We start from the raw sequence: 21362 nt of genomic DNA, 5'->3' as shown, positions 1-21362 counted from the left end.
AGTAGCACAGTGATGTTTTTTTCCTTTGTTACCAAGACAGCAATTAAACAGGTTTCTGATGGCTCGAAGGTGCTTGACAATAGCCTAAAACCGGCTATTAAAAAGGTGGCTGTTTTCAGACTTCTAAACAGAGTAGGAGGCCTATAGGATTTAAAAATAAAATATATGCTCTATGCCGTTGGTTTCTTCCTGTGAATGTGTAGACCTGCTTACTGTCACCAGCCTTACATTACCTGGCTGAAACGTTTAAAGAGTGGTATTTTCCTGGCACATCTCAAATATTAAAAATATAGAAGGAAAACATTTAAATCATTTCTGGGAAGTAAAGAATGGTTTTAGAAGATTCGATTGCTGTAATTTTCTAGTTGGGAGTTTTTGTGGTTATTTTTTGTTATATATTTTAATACTTATTATTTATTTTTATTCTATTTATGTATTTTATCTATTTATATATTTTATAGTTATATAGTTATACATATATTTGTATATTTTTTAAATTATTTTATGTATATTTGTTTTGTTTACAAAAGCAACAAGTTTGGCTCCAGGCTAGAATTAAAAGAAATACTTTGTTGAAAGTTGGTGACATTTTCCTCAAGAAATCCCTGTGAGACTGAAAAAAGTAGAAATCAAAGAGGTACCGTGTGATCAAAATCAATAAGAAAAATAGGCAAGGACCCCTGGTCTTCTGATACACATAAAACTGAGCTGGGAAAATACACAGTATAGAAACCTAATACAGTCAAAACAGAACTCTTCATCTTTTCTTTCATCCTAAAATTGCTTTTCTCTCAACTTCTCGACTCTCTCCCAAAATGTCATCATTCTTCCAGTTTATCAGGTAGAATTTATTCCACCATAGATTCTTTCTAGTTCCTTGTCTTTTATCTTTTTATCTTTTCCTAAGATTAGACTTTACATGTGTTAATTGTCTTTTTTTCTTATATTCATCTTTTTTTATTGTTGTTTTTAATTTTTGCATTTCCAGTTTGTAACAAATTTTTGGTTTAGTTATGGATACATTAAGCTTGTAGATAATATCCAGAATGGCATTTTTACCAGATGGTTATAAAATGGGGTTGAAATTCAGGAGAAATCTCAGCGTTTGCAGGGAAATCCAAATTTGAAAGCTACTCATTGAGAGGCATGATGGTGAGTTTCAAGACACTGAACTGAATGGAAATAGTCAAAGAGAGATTAGGTTCAAGAGCCCATATTCTTGAGGATAATGGCAGCAGGAAAAAGAACCAGAGGAGGCATACTCAGTCAGGGAGAGAAAGGACATGGTACATGCTGTATCCTGAAAAGAAAAGAAGACCAACCTTCAAGTAGTTACCAAGTCTTCACTGTCAGATATTGTAAAGAGGATGGAAAATGAGAGCAGCTTTTTGATATCCAGGAGGAGACTTTCCAGACTAACAGAGTTTTAGGAAACCAAGAGGAATAGGAGCAAAGAGTGATTTATGGTCAAGTCTAAATGGGAATAAATGTCTTCAAACTGAGTGAAAGCTTCTCAAATCATGCTTACATCCACTGTTGTCCTGGTCTGGATTTCCCCACTTTCCTCCCAAATCAGAGCCTAAGCAAAGGGCTCAAGTGCAGGAAGTTTATTGTAGAAAGTGATCCCAAGGAACAGGAGTGGGGTCTAGGTATGAGTAAAATGGAGATGATGAAAAAATAATACAAGGGTATACTATAGAGCCCATCAAAATAAAGCTGTTTTGTACCTCAGGACCAGAAGGTGGAGTAAATGTTAGGCTAGTTCTCCATTTCTCTCTGTTTCTTCCAAAACCCAATTCTTTTGGAACTCTTGCTTCAATGTTGTTGAAGAAACATCTAGCTATAATATTCTCTACTCATCCTTATAACTTCATAGGCACTTCCTGCCCAAATCTAATGAAGATACTCCTGTACCCACTTATCTCTTTCTATTCTCCTCCAAAGCTCAGGGAATATTTTTTATTTAGTTTATTTAGAAATGAAGGCTCCAGGCTTCTTCTGGTCACTCTGTTTATTTTTTCTAATCGCATCCTTTTCATTGGATTTATGTCTTTGGAGATAAAAGCCAGGATTTCTTCAGAGAACATCTAAATATTTATTATCTAAGACAGTGGTTCCCAACCTTTTTGGCACCACAGACTGGTACTCCTATGAGAATCTAATGCCTGATGATCTGAGGTGGAGCTGAGACAGCGATGCTAGCACTGGGGCATGGCTGCAAATACAGATGAAGATTTACTCGCTTGCCCGTCGCTCACCTCCTGCTGTGCAGCCCAGTTCCTAACAGACCACAGATGGTATAAGTCTTCGGCCTGGGAATTGGGGACCCCTGATTTAAGACATGCTCCCTCCATCAACAAATACACGCACATTCACATACACACACACACATGCACACACCCTGCAAAACCAGTGAAGCTCGTGGGTAAGTACTCCCCTCTTCACTCCTCTCAAGAACAGTGAGAGGTGCTTCTGCATTGCACCTCACAAGGTCCTTGGCAAGATGGAGCCCATCAGCTTGACAACATGCCCCTGAACTGACCTTGCCTTCTTCTCCACCTCACTCTGGGAGTACTTAAATGAGGGAAAGGAAGGAGGAAAATAAAGTGGAGAAAACCATAAATGAATATCTCCAAGTACTATATTAAACTCTTAATATCTTCAAATGAATATTTGAGTGGGAGAAAAGAAGGGCACTAAAATGAGAGAAGACCATAAGTTAATATTTTCAAATATCATTCTTTTTTCTTTCTTTCCCCTTAGCTTGACTGTAATAGGCTATAAATTCACTGCGATTAGGCTCTATAAACTACTCATGTTTTATCCCCTTATATTGTCTAATATGATGCAGGGTGGACATGCGGCCACCACTTTAGTATTTGTACATTTGTTATATCGTTGACCCTAAACATTTTTAAACTTGAGGATATAGAGGTCTTCTCCTTTTAGATATCTACCAAATCAGGTGAGTACCTTTGCTGTGGTTAGAGAGAGATGCTGTGTACGTAAGGGTTCTTTAGGTAATTGCCAGCCACAAGAATGAAGAAGATTAACACATTGCTTGTGTGGGAGAAAATTGCCTGACCTGACGCTGGACTTAAACACTGTTTTCTTTAGGACCTCAGAGAGGGAAGTAAGTGTCACACATTAGCGATCTATAGCTTTTGTTTTCCAGGCCCCTAAAGGGGTCTACAAACTTTAATGGCCCTGAATTTTTATCTCAGCCTAATCTCCCTCCTTCTCCACTAGAAAAAAACTCTTGACCTCGCTTTTCTTCATAGTCCTTCCTTGGTAAGTACTCCTAGTATGATCAATTCTAGCTATTTATGCTGTAAATCCTTTCCTACTGTCCTCATCAGAAAACTCTTGATTCATTTAGTGTGTAAGAAATACCAAGACACAGACACAGACACACACACACACACACAAAGCCACACGCACACATACGTAATTCTCAATGCCTTTTTTTTGTTCTCTCAAAGTTAAGAGCACTTGTTAATATTCCAAGAAAGACTTTCTAATTTAAATTGTGTTGTTGTCCAGCATTTCATAGATTTGTGTCAGATGAACAAATTTCTGTTCTGTTATAACTGGGCTGGACTGATCACCCTCAGTTATTTCCACTTTGTCTTATTTCCACAGATTAATACCACTGAGATGAATCTTGAACGACGTTTTAGCTCAGCCTTCTGTTTCCATTTGGACAGAGAGTAAAGAACCCTCACTTAACAATATTCAGTTTTAGTAGCAAGGAAATATTTCAGTGATTTAAAAAAATATGTAGTACATTAAAATAAAATGTTCTTGACTAATCTAAAATCTAGACAGACATTGGAAGAAAGTTTTATATGAAGGGGATCTTTCATACCATATTTTTGATAGGACCACTAATAGCCCTAGATTCTACAGGCTGTTCTTCTGAAGAGGAAGAAGACGGAATAGATACTACTTCATTTTCTTCTGTGTCTGCTGAAGATACAGGTGAGAATTAATAGCAAATGGACATTTTAATTCCTAAGAAAGGGCACTCAATGCATTACCTAGGAACTTTGTATCAAGTTGTGATATTAATAAAAAGTTTTAAACTGTTTTTCTCTTGGTTTTGCAATTAACAAATTCCCTGGCTCAATCTTAGAGAGACTTACCTTTGGCCCAGTTTTTTCCAAGGGCAAGAGGGTCTCATTTCTGGCATGACTTTTGGGTAACTTACTGGGAAATAGTTTCTAGTCAGATGATAATACACCTCATTGAGGTAATAGGAATGGTCTTAGTGAAATATCTTTTCCTTTAGAAATCTAGAGTGTTCCCAAAGAGTATTTTCATGTAATATAAATAAGATATAACATCTTCCAATATAACCATAAGCAAACATGAATAATGCATCTTTGGGGAGTGGTTATGTGTTTTATTTTAAGACAAGAAAAGTAGGCTAATTGTGTTGTAAAAGTTAGGTGAGAGGATGCACAGAGTTGCTGGGGTATACCATCTCAACCACTGAGAGACACGTGTCCTGAGTAATGATATCAGCAGGTTCTAGAATCCCTTGAGAAAAAATAAAAACCTTTAAAAATTGTATTCCTTTATATTCCCAGAATGGAATTTTCCAAGTAGATACTTTCCAACAGGTGTCCCTTAGAATGACAGAGTGAATATAGAGAAAGAATAAATTATACAAGGAATGCTGACCATATTAATCAGAAACTTCTTATGTTTATTAAGATTTCTTTGGCTGGTTACAAACCAAACTGAAGTTAGGAATTTATTAGTTTACTCAATTGGAAAGTCAGGGGGTGGGGGACTGGCCTTAAGGACTTCTGAGTAAATAAACATGAACTTTTATTCATTGATGGTAGAAATGTAAAGTGGTACAGGCACTTTGTAAAACAGTTTTGCAGTTTCTCACACAGTTAAGCATATATTTATTATATGACCCAGCAAACCTACCATTCGATATTTACTCGAATTGGATGAAAACCTATGCATGCAAATATTAATAGTAAGTAAATCAAATCTTTCTCAACAGGGGAAAGGTACATATATGAAATAGAATATTACTCAGCAATAGAAACATTACTGATACTTATAACCGACAACAATGGATGAATTTCAAATGCATTGCATTAAGTGAAAGAAATGATACTCAAAATAGCATGTACTATAGAATTCTATTCATATAACATTTTTGCAAAGGGCAAAGTATAGGGACAGAAAACACCCGTGGGTGCCAGGACCTAGGAGGAGGATTGACTACAGAAGAACATGAAGGAATTTTTTGGAAGATGGAACTATTCTATGTCCTGATTGTAATGGTGGATACAGAGCTGCATATACTTGCCAATTCACATAACTCTGAGCTAAAATTAAAAAGAATAAAAATAAAAATAAAAAGCACACACACAGCTTCTCTCTCAATGAATGAGGAAGAGTCCACTAGCTCTCTGCCCCTTTTTCTTGTGATTTTTAGTGGGCTCATTCTGTTAATACATATGGTTTCCTCCATGTTGGAGAAATAGCAGGTGCATTACACATAGATACAGGGTCACATTAATTCAGCTTAGGAACTTCAGAGAAAAGGAGACCATACTTGTCTCTAAGTACGAGAATCTAAAATCCCAGGAAAGGACTCTTTTGAGGTCAAGAGAACATCCTTTGGCCAAGCATTTTGACCAAACTGAAGGACTGCTATTTTTAGAAACCACGTGCTCATCCTGTGGCCAGGGAGATGGGATACAGTGATGAGCAGCTCCTCTAGTATCACATAGAATGGAGGGTGGGCCTAGTCCAAACTGGAAAGTGATATTATTAGGAGGGGGAGGGAATGCTTAGTAGATCAAATAGGCAGAGACCACTGTAGTATAGATACTCCGTTTACAAGGTGCAGGAATATTAATGCAATCAATTGCCACAGCAGTTACAGTCAGTCATCCAAATCTAATTACAATCACCTAGAATCATGGAGAACCTTGAGACAGAGAGGTTCCTGATAGTTCCTGATAGTCTAAAGTGGTTATGTCCTTGTTCTTCTTGTTGTTATTGTTGCATCAGTAGTTTTTTTTTTCCTTTTCTTTTTGTGCATAACAAACTTTCCGAGAATGTAATGAAAGCTTTAGATCAAGTCCTTTGAAAAATGTAGGAGGCAAGAGGTCACATACCCAAGCCCCTTCTCTCCCCCACTCCTCCCGCCCAAGTTCATGAAGTTCAGATAAAGACTATCGATCTAGAGCCTAGAGCCGTGATTCTCAAATGTCAGCCCACATTATAATCCCCCCAGAGGGCTTGTTAAACACAATTGCTGTGTCCTACCCTGGAGTGTTTGATTCAGTAGAGCTGAGATGGGGCCTGAGATTCTGCATTTTTAATAAGTTAAAAGTTCCCAGGTGATATGGATACTGCTAGTCCAAGGACCAGACTTTGAAAACCATTGCTCTAAACCATAGACTAATGATTCCATCATTAGCTATTCTACATCAAACTTTTCCAATTCTGCAGTTTTTTTCTACAGGATGACTTGGCCACCAAAGAGTCTCAGTTTGTGTTTATTATACCTGCTACACGCTTGATGCCTCTGTGTGGGGCACTATTTGGAACGAAACAACAAAATTAAATAGATCTTATATTGATTCATATTTTACAATTGAGTTATTTAAAATATGGCCAATGTTCTTCCAGGAGACTTAATAATATAAGAAATTGGCCGTTAAAATTACTTTAAAATCTTACTATTTATTGTGAAAAGAGACAGCCTTTTTAAAATAAATCGTCTGTATGCTTTTAATTCTTCCACTTAAAAAAAACTAATAACGCATATTTATATATATTTTATATAATAAAGACTAGATTGAATAAACAATCTTGTTCTTGTTTTTGTTTAACATCCTATGAGTTTCCTCACACAATCCTAAACCCTTTAAAAACAGAATTTGTTATTGAAGGCACAAGATTCTATCAAATGGGTGTGACAGAATTTGCAGAAACTTCGCATATTTTGTTTTGGTCATTGAAGTTTCTGATTTCTAAAGGTTAAGAATTACAATTAATAGCTTGATCATGCTTTCAAAAATAAACTATTTGTTTCTCTCAAATATATTACTGGTGTAAACTTTTTTTAAGGTTTTTATTTTTCACCACAAACAATATACCAATTATACTCTGATTATCCAGGCACTCTGGCCAGTTCTGAGGACATTTGTGCTGGGTTTTAAGTTTTGAAAGAATGGAGGCAAATCATTATAGGCAAATCACTGGCATATGGTCACTCCTCAACCTCTTTAATCATATCTAGGCTTGCCTTCCAGTTCCTAGCCATTTTACTTTTTAATTAAAACCTAAAAGACGATATTTTAGTCAAACATACAGAAATGCAGAGGCCCTGGGAATAATTATGTGACCTGAGGGTGAAGACTGGGTAATTCCTTTATGTCCTCTCCTCTGTAGTCTGGTTGGGCACCATTGGACACACTGATTTAAGGCATTTGTGGCTCCTGGTTACAATTCTGAAGATATTCTGACCCTCAAGGATCTAATTCACTCCAATTCTTTGGTCTGGCAAACCAAACCTCTCCCTAATTGAAGGCCATTTTTCCCTACTTTCTTCCAATTCTGTAGTCCTTGAGGTCATTTTGTTGTCTGTTTTCATCACTATTGTAGAACGGTTCCAGAGGAGACTGACTCTGAGATTTCCGCATAGGAATTCTTTGGGGGAGTTCTTTTGAGATCTGGCGTGGAGAAGTGAAAGAGGCAGGATGGAGCCGGGGGAAAAGTAGGGTTGTGATTCAGTTGCCACAGAAGCCACAGCTGATCCTAAAGGTTCTCTGAAGCTGGGGTGGCCTTGTGTCTCAAATTTGGTCACTCTCTTGGGTCCCTGTACTCTGATATGGCATTTATTGAATGCAGGCTGTCCTTGGGATGAGGCATGGTCTTGGCAAGGACATTCTCCAGGAAAGGACTCTGCTTCACACCCTCAGCAGCTGACAGTCCTGAAAGCCAGAATAATGAGAGTCTCCCTCTTGACTTCCTAAGGGGGTTTGGATGATGTACTGCAGGATCTATTTTTTTAAATTAAGTTTATTGGGATAACATTGGTTAATACAATTATATAATTTTCAGGTGTACATTATAATTTACCATCTCTATATTCTATTGTGTATTTACCACCCAAAGTCCAGTTTCTTTCAGCTACCATATATTTGATCCCCTTTACCCACTTCACCCTCCCCCTAGCCCCCTATATTTGACCCCCACCCCATCTACCTCCCTCCTCCTCCTCCCCACCCCCTACCCTCTGGTAACCACTAGTCTATAGTTTGTTTGTCCATGAGTCTCTGTTTGTTTGTCCTGTTCATTTGTTGCTTTTAGGTTTATATCTCACATATAAGTGATACCATGTGATTTCAAACTTTTTCTGTCTGGCTTATTTCGCTTAGCATGACTATCTCGAGTTCCATCCATGTTGTCACAAATGGCCGTATTTCATCTCATCTTATGGCTGAGCAATATTCCATTGTATATATGTACCATAGCTTCTTTAGCTAATCATCTATCATAGGACACTTCGGTTGCTTCCATGTCCTGGTCACTGTGAATAATGCTGCTATGAACATCCAAATATATTTATGGATATGATTTTTTAAGTCTTTGGGGTAAATACCCAATAGAGGGATTGCTGGATCATATAGTAGATCAATTCTTAGTTTTTTGAGGAACCTCTATACTCTTTTCCATAGTGGCTATACCGATTTGCAGTCCCACTGGCAGTGTATGAGGGTTCCTTTTTCTCTGCATCCTCTCCAGCATTTGTTATTATTTGTCCTGTTGATTATAGCTATTCTAACAGGTGTGAGATGATATCTTGTTGTGGTTTTAATTTGCATTTCTCTAATAGCTAGCGACGTTGAAACATATGACGTTTTCATATGTTTTTTGGCCATTTGAATGTCCTCTGGGGAGAAGGCTCTGTTCAGATCCTCTGCCCATTTTTTGATTGGAATGTTTGTTTTTTGTTGTTGTTATTGAGTCATGTGAGTTCTTTGTATATTTTGGATATTAGGCCCTTATTGGAGGTGTTCCTTGTAAATGTATTTTCCCATTCTGATGATTGTCTCTTTACCTTGTTGATGGCTTCTTTTGCTGAGCAGAAGCTTTTTAGTTTGATGTTGTCCCATTCATTTATGTTTTGCTTTTACTTCCCTTGTCTTTGAGGTCAAATTCATAAAATCCTCTTTAAGTTCAAGGACCTTGAGTTTTGTTCCTATGTTTTCTTCTATGCATTTTATTGTTTCATGTCTTATATTCAGGTCCTTAATCCATTTTGAGTTAATTTTGGTGTGTGATGATAGACAACAGTCTAGTTTCATTCTTTTGCAGGTGGCTTTCCATTTTTCCCAGCACCATTTATTGAAGAGGCTTTCCTTTCTCCACCGTATGTTCTTGGCTTTTATGTCAAAAATTATTTGCCCATATAAATATGGATTTCCTTCTGAACTCTCGATTCTGTTCCACTGGTCCATGTATCTGTTTTCCTGCCAATACCATGCCGTTTTGATTACGGTTGCTTTGTAATATAATTCCAAGTCCAGCAGAGTGATGCCTCCAGCCTCGTTCTTTTTTCTCAGGATGCCAGCATCCATTTTAACTCATGTTCCTTGACTAGTTTCAATTAGAAATCTACTAAAGTATTTTGTGAGGATAATTTAGCCAGGTCTTGGATATAGCAGGAAGTGGTCTTTTAACAATTTTCCTGGCTCACTTCCTTCTTTTTCCACCTCCCAATTCTGTTATCACCTCTCCCTCTCAGAATCTCCCTTCCTCAGTCTCCTTCTATTACGCAAAGGAGACTATGGTCTTTTGTCTGACACGGGACAAAAGTGTAATGGCTGCCATAATGAGAAGGTATCTTAAAATGATGCAGGCAACTCCATAGATTTTAACAGATTTTATTATTTATGAGGGAAAGGGTTGAAGTGGAAAGCAACCCAGCAGTTCTGTGAAGATTATGCTCTGCTAACAGACTCTTGTTGCAGTACTTTAAAAAATAGTTTAACTCAGGTACTAATGATTGACAAGACAAGGGACAAAGAATGCAGTGTGCTCCAGGGGCCATACCTCTTGGTGGTCTTGTGGTGGATGATTGTTTATAATCGATACTATCGCCAGGTTGATATGTATCTTGGTTGTCATACCATTCCCATGGTTACTAACAAAAATATTTATGGCTATATTGTGTAAGATTAAGGAATGCAGATAATCATCTGCTGGAAGGCTTTGGTATGCTTACTAAGGACAGTAAGGTTGGTCAAAGGTCACAGCAACGAAATTTAAAGATGAGACAAATCTGGGATATAAGGATGGAGTTTGTTTTTTGTTTACAGCCACATCTATACACCCTTTCTAACCCAGAAGCCAAACACTGGGCATGAAGGGGGACAGGGCATGAGGGCTTGTCCCTTTCCAACAAATTGTCCTACTTAATTACTCCAAGTTGCCTGGCAGAACCAGGCCTTCCCTTACCATGGTCAGGTAAAGCTTTTTTTTCCTTGCAGTGTTCTGTTACAACACAGCAGTACTTACCATTTTTAGACCTAGCTCACCTCTAGCCACGTCTCCCTTCCCTCTCTCCCCAAGAAGTCTGCAAGGCCAGCCAGAGCTGCATGTCCCCTTTGAGACCAAGCAGCAGGTATATTACTTCTCTATTACTACTGTGACAAAACTTAGTGGTTTCAAATAACTCAAATTTATTATCTTATGATTCTGAGAGTTAAAAGTCTGACGTAGGTCTCACTCTGCTAAAACCAGAGTATTGGCAGGGCTGCATTCCTTCTGATGTTCTAGAGGAGACCCAGTTTGCTGCTTTTCCAGCTTCCAGAGGCACCTACATTCCTTCGGTCCCTTCCATCTTCAAAGCCAGCAGAGGCCAGTCAAGGCTTTCTCACACAGAGTCACTTGCACTCTGCCTCGCTTTTCCACATTTAAAGACCCTTGTAACTCGCTTGGGCCTGCCTGGATAAATCTCCTTAGTTTAAGGTCAGTTGATTAGTAGCCTTAATTCCATCTGCAATCTTAATTCCACTTTGTCAGGTAACAACATATTCATCAGGTTCTGGGTTTTTGGGCGTGGTCATCTTTGGGAGGCCATTATTTTTGCCCACTACAAACAGGATTCCAGGATCCTCTGCCTAAACAGACCCAAGCCCACCAGTTCCATCCTCTGAACACTATCAGCAGAGCTCCTTAGGGCCCAGGGGAGGCCAAGGGGCGGGGTAGTAGGGAAGTAGTTTGAACATGCAGTCTGGGGTTCAACACACATTCAGAAAACGCCCTTCATGGTGCTGTGTGGACACCTCGGCAGGGAGTGAAGGGGGCCGACCACTACTTGCACTTTTGCCCTGGGCCTTGCAGCATTAGGGACAGTCTATACCAGGGGTCCCTAACCCCCGGAATGTGTACCGGTACCGGTCCCTGGCCTGTTAAGAACCAGGATGTTCAGCAGGAGGTGAGCGGTGGGCAAATGAACAAAGCTTCATCTATATTTGCAGCAGCTCCCAAGTGCTAGCATCACCACCTCAGCTCCACCTCAGATCATCGGGCATTAGATTCTCGTAGGAACATAGGTCCCTGGTGCCAAAAAGGTTGAGGACTGCTGGTCTACACCCCTAAAAGTAAAAAGGGAATGTTGCATTTTAATTTTCTGGTTAGAAGAAGGCTAATTGAAATTTAAACCCAAATCCTTAACGTTCTTTGATATTCTTGAGAGATTAAATCACAAATATTTTGAATTTCTTGCTGCATTTTATACTGCCTTATAGGTTGGCTTTAATTATTTCTGGGGCAAAATGGGGAATAAATAAAATAAATAAACTTCCAACTTTACTGAAAAATTTCTTGTTTATATACACATGCTCAGAAATATACTATTAATTTATAATTTTATTTAATCACATACAGGAAGACCTATGTTCTGGGGAAAAGAGAGCTCACATTGTGGTTACCTAGCTGTCCTGAAAATTTGAGTCCTTATGAAACATAAAATTTATTAGGCTTATTTTGATATTGCTAGAACTTATCCAGGGAAATGATAACATATGAATAGTAAGCCAGGGTATTTGTTCTTCTGAGCTACAAAGTCTGGTACTCAACCTCAGTGATTCTCAGTCTTAACCACCTGCAAAAGTCACATAGTGAATTTCTCTAACGTGACAAGTATCTAGGTAGTCAAAACATAAAACAAATTGATTTTAGTGTTAAACGACCAGAAGACAGAACTCTAGGCCGTCTCTGGAGTTTAAACATCTGCATTTTATGTCTTTAAGTACTTATTACCTTTCCTATTCTGAAAATTAGTTAAAAGTTTGTTTGTTAGGCCTTCCTCATTTTATCTTTGAAGCTATATGCTGGTGCTCCTTGTAACTGCAGCTCAAATATTCACCTTCCTAAGTCTTCACTTCGTTAGCTTTTCTTTCCCGTTATTTGTTTTGATTGGGCTAAACACTTTTCAGCGTGAAATCCTAACCTTTTTGATCCTTAATCCCAATTTCTGAGCTGCCAAAGAAATGCCTTCTCCTCGTGCTTCAATTTTCCTAGAACATTTAAAATAAAGTACTCCTGGCAGCCGACTTCGTATGAGTCGTCAAATAATAGTCTCAGAGCATTTTCCTGGGAGTGAGTTGAGGCACATCTCATGCAATTCATGCAAGGCTAGCAGTTGGTTGATAAATTGAAACAAAATTCATTGAAAGCAAGGGATCATAAAAGAAATGATTCATATATGCCTTAAACATTTTTATTTTAACTTAAAACATATATATTGACATTCATTTGCCAATCTTTGATGTAAAGCTAAAATCTTTTCTCCTAATTGGCATTATGTATTGTTTCTCAGTAAATCACACTCTTAATACTTCCCCTTAGGTTTTCAACTTCAGTTTCTTTACATTGGAGCAAAAATTAAAGTGATTTGCAAAGCAATCTGATTGAATAATCTTCCTCGATTGTTAGGACTTTTCCCCAAACCTTTCACAATTTTCTTAGCCACACCTTATTCAATGGTTTGTATTAATTTTTATTGGCTCTCTTTCATCAAACCATTCGGAACAATTCAACTTCTTTTTCATAAATACATCTCTCTTGTGCACTCATATGTCATTGATTACATACATTTAATTGATATAAGATTAATTTGCTAACATAATAATAATACCAATTATAAGTCTAACATAGCTCTAACACATTTGGTGATAAACCCAACTGATTCTTGGTAAGCATGGCTAAGTTATAAAGTCAGAATAGATGTACAACGGTTTAATAGAGAAAGGCTTTTGAATGAGGAGTACATATGTTTGGGGTGCTATGGCAGATGCTAGGGTGCTATGGCAGATGTTGGCTATGCCCACCCTTGGCTCCTTGGGTCACTTTGTTGTCACCTGAAGCTTCCTCCCTCTACTGCTGTTTCTTTACCCAAGGAAAGTCTGGAAGTGCTGGGCGTTAGCACCCCCAGGAGGCACCCATAATGAATGAGATTCATAAGTGACGGGAGTCGATGGATAACCACTCCAGCTTTCTTGTGCTTCAGTGGGACGGGTCTGAGAGATTCTGCTCAGTTCCCCAGGTACCCATAGAAGTCACCTGCTCATTAATAGCCCCTTCCCTGGCTCCTTCTTTTTTTGACTTCCCTTCCCCATTCCCTCACAGGTCTTCCTAATATCACCTGTCAAATCAACAACTTGCACCCAAATTCCTGACTCTAAGTCTTCTTTTGAGGGAGCCTAAACTAAGACAAGCACCACTCAATATGCCAGAAAGAGAGAACCGAGAGAATGGATTAGGTGAATGGATTAAATGGAAGCTACTAAGAAATCCTCCACTATTCTGTTTGGTCTCTCCCTCCTCAGATGGTTAAGCAATTTTCACTCTTATTTTCTATACAGATGGTGCTTCCATGCAACTGGCTTTCCTCCTTTCTTGTTGTAAGCCGTAGGAAGACACATCTTGGGAAGTATGTTACAAGATTTTGGCTTGGACAAGAGTTTGACTGGTGTGTTATTTAAGTCCTCATGCCCCTAGTTCATCTCTTTAACTCTCCATCTGCCTTGAACTTTACATACCAGACATCCTGGACCTTTGGCATCATCTGGATTCCAATTTCTGTTTCCAATCCAAATTTCTAGCTCTGCTTCACCCAGACCATTAGTTTAGCTGTGGTTCTGGGCCCCTGACTATAGGAGTCTACACTTAGCTGAGACTTCTGTCCTGGACTAACACCCTGAACCCTCCGTTCCCATTCCCAACTCCCTCTCTTCCTTCCCACCCTTCCTCTTACTTACACTATGGTCATCGCCCCAGGCCCTTCTGTAACATGTGGACTCCAGGGGGTATTTCTAATGCATGTCTTTATGAGTATTTTCCTGTAAAACTTACCTTCCTACCACTTAAAGCCATCTAAATGTTTTTCTTCAAAGATGCACAATATTGAGTTAATGTTCTTTCAGACACAGAACAAAACTATTGTATTCTCGCTCCTCCATTCTTAAAGAACAAGTGTTTGGATTGTAAAGTGATTGAACCACACTCCATTCTCCCTTATTAATGGAAAATTGGCCATAAATTGCTGAGGCGTGACTAGCTCATTTCCCAACACAGCTGCAGATGCTTTATGCCGGGATCACTTTCGATTTCTCAGAATGAAAGGAGAAAACTCTATAGAACTGACACCTCTCTGTACAGTATCTGGTGTCATTCCCTAGAGAACAACTTTTCTGAAGTGACAACTGATTGAGAGTGGCGCCACCTTCAGCTAAGGCTGTTTCCTTAGAGTGCTTGTCCTTATTTTCTTATGGCGTGGCAAATTTGGCTGCAAACTTCGAGAAAGCAGGTATTAAACATTTTTTCTTTTTCTTTCCATTTAAAAAACTAATCTAAAATGCATATATGCCTTGAAGTACTCTGTATTTAGTGCACAATAATTCCTAATAACAAATTATAATTTTTGGAAGCGTATTACATTTTATAAAGCATCTTCTTCACCCATAAATTATCTATTTTAATCCTCAAACATCCTGTGAAATATATATTCGTATTCCCACTTCGTAGATAAAGAAGATGTCCCAATACATTTATTGATGTGCTCAAGGACACAATACATTAAAAAAAGGCAACTGAACTTATATCTTCTGATACCACATCTACCATCTCAGTGGATATCCATCTTTTGTCTCTCCCCAAATCTTTTTTTTTTCTCCCGGGACCAGCCCTCCTTTTGGGAAAGGATTTCTTCTCCTATTAAAAATAAATGTCATAGACTGGCTGCCAAATGCTGCTCTACTGACTTCTCTTTCACAGGATTTACAATTCACACAATAAAACAAGAGTCCTAGTCAGCTATTTATCTAGTAAGAACCAAGGGAAGAAGATTACTCTCTCAGGTGATAAACTTGAAAGCTCTTCACTATCATGTTTCTAGTCTCATAAGAAAGGCAGTCTAGTTCACAAGAATGAAGTTGACATTGAGAGAAGGAAAAGAGATGAGAGATAGTGAGAGGTAAGCCTCATGGTTTGCAAATGGCTGAGGCCTGCATATAAGGCCAGTTTATCCTAGGGGCTACACAGCATTCTAACGGTGTCAGTACAGTCACTCTTTATCCTAGGCCCGTGGATGTGGGATCTGTCACTTGCATTCAAAAAACACAGGTTTCCTTTCTAGTGCATTAACTCTGAGCCTCACAAGAATAACATGAGTCAGGCATCACAGTTAATACAATATCCATTTTGGAGTTGAATTAACTGAAATTCTGTTCTTTTGAAACCAATCTACAGAAACACTAATTAGTAGGTGACCAACCTGAGATTAGAACTCCCTTCTTTTTTTATACTAAGTGCAATAGTTTACTTTCTTACCACACACTTTATCTACTGCTGAACGCAGAGGAGTAAAACAAGACAGAATCCTAACACTTGATTAGGTATAAGTTCCCTTTTCTCTTGAAATAAAAAACTCCATGTTCTATGAACTCAGATGTCCTCATTCTGAGATTAATAACTATTTCTTTTGGTTCATTCCATTTCAAATAAATTGCTATTTAAGTTAATCATTAATTACCTATTGTTGAGTATTTTACCAAAGGACTGATATTGTGATAGAGATTTTAATACATATACAAGCTATAATCCCTGAATTTAAGAATTCTATAGCTTTTTAGAGCAATGTTTCTATTATTTTTGCCATCAGGGTTGGTGCCTACACAAATCCCCTTTACCTGAATAGGGTCCCTTCTCCAAGCTGCTATGAGTATTGGCTGTTATTGGCTCACAGCTACCCCTATTTGCTGAGAAAATTGCCTTAGGCTTCCAGGAGCTGCACCATCTAGAAATGTCTATAGGTTGTGCCTTTCTCTTGAGACAGCCTTCATCTAATAACAGACTGATTCACATCTCAGAGCTCCCTGTGGGGTTGAGCTGAGACTTGACTTCACCTGAAACTATATATTTGCTTTCCTTCTTTCCCTGTTTTATCCTGCTTTTCTCACTCCTGAAAACACTCCATCTCTTGCCAAGAATCTCCATTTCATGCTTTGGTATTTTTACTGACATTTTTACTCTTTCATTTACATCTTCACAATCCATATAATGTTTGTTCTTCCTACTGGCTCTCGTGCTCACCTAATCACACACTTGCTAACTATGTCCATAAACTGGAGTAGAAAGAGCAGCCTTGTGGCTTAAGAGTTTGGTGCCAAACTGTGTACTGTATAATGCTCCTCAGCTGGTTAAGCTGATTGGTCTGAAGTGTGAGGGATGTCCTGCACATCCTAAAACAGCATAGCAGCAACTGTACTACCTTTAGATAAGGACACAAAATGCCTGGGGATGCAAAGCTGTGATTATTTTCTTCCCCTTACAAGACTAAATTATATGAAAAAGCTTGTGGGAAGCACAGGATAAGTTAAATGATTTTCACCTGAGTTGAAGTAAAAGCAAGAGCTGGGGAATCAATGTCCAGTGTCCCTCTCTGACGTTGATGTACCTGGCTAATTGAGTCCTGAGACCACAGAGTGGTAGAGTGCAGGTTGTCTTACATCTATGGCAACCATGTAGTAAGTTAGGAGTGATGCCAGAATCTATGCTCTGAAGAAAAATATGAAGAGTAAACTGGGAAACGTGTCAAAAATAGGTAGTTTATCAAGGAGATGGGGGTCACCAGGTGAGTAGTGAGGAGAGAGTCAGCCAAGAGATAAGAAGAGAGAAGGCATAGTAAGTGAGAAAGAGCTTAGTAAGCACTGGATGGGGGTGTTTATTGTTATATTTTATGTATTCCAGAAAAAGTTTGGTTGGCAAATGTGGCCAAAGAGAATTGATCTCTATCGAGTGCATATCTTATTACAAGACAGGAAAAAGTGCCTAACGTCGAACAATTCCATGAAGCATGTACAATTGTTGTCTCATTACAGTTGAGGAAATGAGACTGCAAGGAGACTTGTCTAAGGTCACACAGCTAGCAAGGGGTAAGGAACCATAGCTCAAACTCATCTGTCTGATTCTGAACCATTCGTGACAAGCTGTGGCGCCTGCCCCACATGCCAACAATTTCTCTGCTCTATAACCGCATTAGGTCCCTTTGAAATGCAGATATTTTCTCCATTTTACAGAGCTGGGAATCTGAGAGTTAGTAATGTCACTGATATCACACAGCTAATTTTAGATCTATTTTTTTCTAACTGTAATGGTTGTTAAGGTAATGTTTAATACGTTCTGAACACCTGTTATATAAAGAGATATTTCCTTTGCATCATGTAAAGTTGAGCTTTTTTTTGTTTGTTCTCAGTTTTTCGCTTTTTGGAAATTTTGAAAGACACTTTCTAGCTATGGTATAACAGAAATTGGTAAACATGTTCAGGTCCAGTGACTCAGTGGCAATCATGATTTGGCAGTTTTTGTCATGGTTCCTCTCAGCTTCCACTTTTCTCACCCAGAGAACAGATATTTCTTAAGTGTGTTCTCCCTTGAATCTTCTTTATTTCCCTCATTGATAGGGTTACCTCTCTTTCAATCTTACTCAGGTCTAAGGCAAATCCACCTCTTGTGCACCACAACCTCCTGACTCCCAGAAAACCTCCCTTGATCATCGCCTTGGTCTTAACCAGCTGCTCTTCATTACTGCTCACAGCAGAAAGCCAAGTGAAGACCAGTTATTGGAAAAATCATTAACCCCTTCATAGCCCATTGGGTATAACACTATCTCTTTAGATGCATGCAGCGTATGTGATTGTGTTAATATACATGCAGGATATTATTTTATACCAGGAAAAGTTCTCTGGAGGTCACCTTGGACTCAATATCCCTATTTTATAGATGCAGAACTGAAGTCCAGAACTGTGACTTAGTCCAGGGACACATATGATAGAAAAACTATAGCCAGAACCCATTATCATCATCAGTGTTTCTTCCCACAACTCTAATACCACTCAAAAATACTGGGATAATTCACCATGTGCATGACGTATTTTCAGTCGTTCATTTTGACATAGAGGGTATATTAGGGCTACTTCTCCAGAAACAGTTTCTGCAACGAGGATTTGAGTGCAGGTGATTCACTTAGAATGTGCTCCCTGGAGAAACCAGTGAGGGTACAAAAGAAGCAATCAAGAAAGAGGAGGTAACCAAGCAAGGATATGACTTCAGGGACAGTTTCAGCTTTAGCCAGATGCCATGGGGCTCTCAGGAAGCAAATTACACTGCCCCTCAGGACCATGGGGTTGGGCTTTCATGTCTCTGTATCAGTCACTGTTTTGGGCTCCTCTCAGGAGACATAGACTTCTAATTTTGTGCTTACAGTAGCTTTAGTATCCCAAGAGAAGGCCTCTAAGGAAGCCGTAGGTACAAGATATTAGAAGTAAAGAATGTAGGAAGCTGATGTAGGGCATCTGGGCGTGTCACCAACAGTGTCCACTATAGGGAATAAGGTCATGAGTTCTCAAACCTTTTGCAGCCCCCTGGGTTTTCCATGCCTTTGTGTTAGACACTCCTTCCCCATATTTCCACATGGCTGCTTCCTTCATTCTTCATGTCTCAGGACCCTTTCAAAGAGGTCTTCCATGGCCACCATATCCATTGTGGTCCCATCTCCACTCATCGTTCTCTATTCTATTGCCCTATTATATTTTCTTTGGGGACACTTATTACTCTCTGCCTTTATTTCTTTACAAGTTTACTATCTCTCCAGCCTATCAAAGCTCCACAAGGCCTGAGATTTCATCCTTCTTTATCTTCAATCTTAGAAGAATGCTTGGCACATGGTAGATATTTAATGTATATACGTTGAATAGTAATGAAAGAAGGGATAATTTAAAAAAAAAATCATGAAGCATCTGTGGAGAAATGTGGAACTAGTGTGAAGTTCTGGCAGTATGTATTGTGGCAAGCAGAATTTGTTGTCATTCTCTTCTTATCAGTATGCAAGGGAATATAGATGAAGGATTGTACTCTAGTTCAATCTATCATCTTTCAAATTATTGTAGATAATATTAGTCTTAATGGGTCTATTTTACAGTGGTGAAATGCTTTCAGAAAATTTTTGAAGAAAATTATGGCATTGAAAGGAGCCTTTTAGTTCTTTGGTATATTATGTCTCCCAATTGAATATAATAGCTTCTCTTTTTCTTCCAGAAAATGTGTGCATTTCATTATATGTCATTATCTGATATATGTTTGGCAAAAAAAGGCACTTCCCTCACTTTTTTTTTTTTGTATGGGACACTTATAGTAGAAAATTTCCAAGTTGGTATCATTTGCTGTTCTACAATACATCTCATTTGAGATTAGCCCCAGCCCCTTTTCTTTTCTGCTGCAGTGTGGGGGAATATATTAATTCATTCCATAATTTATATTCTATTCTTCAGATCAGAAATTGGCCTAGGCATTCAGGCTGCAAAATCTCTCCCTCTGCACCAATATTTTTTTCCCTTTAGCCAAATATCATTTCCCTGAGCAGCAATTTAGTTATTACCCCATGATATAAAAGAAATGTGAAATCTGTCACAAGAAAGATGATGTTGTGACACAGAGAAGAATCCTCTGGGAGGCTTAACCAGGTTTTCCACAAAATTAAAATGAATGTGACACTATGTTCAGATTCATAATTAAATTTATTCTTTTTTTTTTTTTTTTTTAAATGTGTGTATGTTCTTCTTCACTGTGGAGAGAATGAGAAGGAGAAAATGTGACTTTGGCTATAGACTAGGGACAGGAATCAATCTTAACCTTAACAATAGCAGCTTTAAAAATGGGTTATGCTTTAAGTTCCAAGGCACTCAATGTAAAACATCAAACTATAGCTGTGACTTCAGGTTTGGGCTAATAGTAGATGGCTAATGTAATTGCCAGGACAATTGTAATTATCTGTTAAATGTCTTCTGTGCTAGGCAAGAGAGTAGCAACTATGACCAGTCTCTTCACTGCAGTGTTGGCACATGTAGGCATCTAATAAATATTTGTTGAAATTGGAAAGAGAAATAAATGTGATTAAGAGGAGAAGGGAAGACAGAAGGGAGAAGAAGAGAGGGAGAGACTTCTGAAACAGATACTCCAGAGGCTCAGTATCACGAGGACAATTCTATGCACAGTATACAATGAAGAAATACCACAAACAAGTGAAGAAACTTGGAGATGCAAAATTCCAAAGACACTGGGTAATCAGGAAGTAATCAAAAGACTGGGAATACATAGAATGTGGAAGATTGCAATAATTATCCTCATTCTTCATCCTTCTGTATGTCCATTTCCTTTGCCATAACAGCTTTGCAGTGTTCTCTAGACCATGGACTTGTTTCTCTCCTTGACATAGGCATAACCATATGCTTTTCTTTAGCCAATAAAATAGTGTTTCAGAGCTGTGCCAAGGGTGTGTGGGACTCCCAGTATTTTTATTTTGTGGGTCCCCTGTCTAAGTAGACAATTTGATTTTAAAATGTGTTGCAAAATTCATTGGCCTATGTGACAGATATAGTGATTATATTGATGAAGACTTAGAATAATGGGTAAAGAAGAGGTACTTATATATTTGTTTCTTGTCCAGTCAGTGCTTGAAAATATTCTGCGTAGTTCATGTATCATCTCTTTCTATTTAAGTCCAGGAATCATCTCTTCATGTTCTTTATTGTTAGATGTGCTGTTCTGGGCTTATTTTATTTTCAATGAAAAAAAAAAAAAAAAAGGTATGCTTTCTGTTACACTACTCAGAGTACCATGGCTCTTTGGAATCTGTTTGTATAGTAATGTTTTGAAATAATTTAGATCCTTTTTGACCCTGCAGTTCCCTAATACCATTTATTTTTTGGTGGTCACTTAATCAGTCATGATGTTACATCATCCATTGTGTT

Source organism: Pteropus medius, unplaced genomic scaffold, assembly GCF_902729225.1.
Source record: "Pteropus medius unplaced genomic scaffold, Ma_sr-lr_union100, whole genome shotgun sequence".
Taxonomy (NCBI): Eukaryota; Metazoa; Chordata; class Mammalia; order Chiroptera; family Pteropodidae; genus Pteropus; species Pteropus medius.
This window is presented reverse-complemented; position numbering follows the sequence as displayed.